Below are 1,461 nucleotides of genomic sequence, written 5' to 3' on the forward strand. Positions count from 1 at the left end.
TCTAACATCCCATCCTCGTCGCCAATTGTTAGATCGCGCTAACAAAGGACTCGTACAGTGATTCAGCAAGTGATTCAGCTTTATTGGAAGTAACGAGCAAGCACTAACTCAGTAAGAAACCAGAACAGAAAACAGTGGGAGCTTATGCTCCTTTTAAACATAACCGGGCTAATGTAGCCACGCCTATTTACAAATAACAACCAATGAGATTGCTAGAATAAAGACCAATGGGAGTCTTTCCCTCCTAGGGAATGGTATCGTTCTGATTGGTCGCTGTTACGAAGCGACCAATAGGAAGTTCGCTCAGAGGAGCCCTGGTCTGGCTCGAAGCTTAACACGGGAGTCCTATGAGGTGATTCATGTAATCATTTCAATACATTACAATATTTAATTAATCTTATTGTTTTATATGCATTATTGTAACATGCCCTGGGCGTTGCTGTGCAGGGGAGGGCGGGTGTAAGCCGCTCTGAGACTCCAAGTGAAGGGCGGGGTATAAATCCAACCTCTTCTTCTTCTCTTCCTTGGAAGTTTGGGACTGCCACCGCCGGCCCGGGGTCCGCAAGGTGGGCGTGAGGATCCCGACGGCTCCGCGGGCGGGGCGGGGCGGGGGGGCAAAGGCAACCGAACAGTCTCAACGAAGCTGCCGCCGCCGCCGCCCCCCCCAGCTGGGAGTGAGGGCCAGCCCGCCCTTGCCTCTCCGCCCGCCTCCTCCTCCCCTCTCCGGGGGAGGGAGTGAGGGATCGGGTGTCAGCCCTTCTTCCACCGGCAGTGCAGCTGGTCCCCGGAGGCCGCGGCGGGGGGCCAGGAGGGCTCCAGTTTCGGACCGGGCGTATTAATAGCAAGCAGCCGGCAGCCCACCCCGCGCCAAAGCCCGGCCCGGCTCCGGGCGCCACCAAGGTAAGGCGAGCGGTGCCGAAACGAAGAGCGGGGGTGGGCAGCCCGGGTCGGGTCTGGCTGGCGGGGACGCCACCTCCCAGCCGCGTGCTCCGACGCGTTCCCAGTCGCGACCCCCAGGCGGAGAACGCGTGGCTCGGGCCGGTCCGCCCCTTCCTCCGCTTGGTCTGGACTGGGGGGCAGCCGGCAGAAGCGCCGCGGCTCTTTGCTTTAGGGTGGAGGAGGGCGGGAGAGTGCCTCATCGGGGTATAGGGAGGCATTACCGCTGGTCTCTGGTGCTCAGGCGGGACGACTGGATGGCTTGAAGCGGAGGGGCCAAATCCCTTCCTCTCCCCACCCCGCCAGTAACAGGAATGTAATTGTCCCCGGGAGGTTCTCCCGCGCAAGCCCCATTGGAACGAACCATTCATTGCAGCGTGACATGCGCAGGAGCGCTTCTTTACTGGACTGTGCTCAAGACCAGGGAAAGGGGTCAGGTTTGTCCATCGTGCCCACGGCCACCCTCAATGCTCTCGGCACATCCACCCCATAAATCTCCTGGAGCGCCTTCATTGCTCCATAGGA

At 59.7% G+C, this 1,461-nt stretch overlaps 1 protein-coding gene across 3 annotated transcripts in view; it reads left to right on the forward strand.

The window, feature by feature from the left end:
* Positions 1 to 724: 724 nt before the first annotated feature.
* SYNC (syncoilin, intermediate filament protein) overlaps positions 725 to 1,461 on the forward strand; it is a 17,325-nt gene continuing 16,588 nt past the window's right edge. For 2 of the 3 annotated variants that reach the window (XM_015408081.1, XM_015408082.1), the window contains exon 1: positions 725 to 900. The gene's annotated coding sequence lies outside the window, so the exon portion shown is untranslated. The remainder of the gene's footprint in view (positions 901 to 1,461) is intronic. The other variant, XM_015408083.1, reaches the window with a different exon arrangement.

This window comes from Gekko japonicus, unplaced genomic scaffold (genome assembly GCF_001447785.1).
Source record: "Gekko japonicus isolate JY-2015 unplaced genomic scaffold, Gekko_japonicus_V1.1 scaffold36, whole genome shotgun sequence".
NCBI classification, from domain to species: domain Eukaryota; kingdom Metazoa; phylum Chordata; class Lepidosauria; order Squamata; family Gekkonidae; genus Gekko; species Gekko japonicus.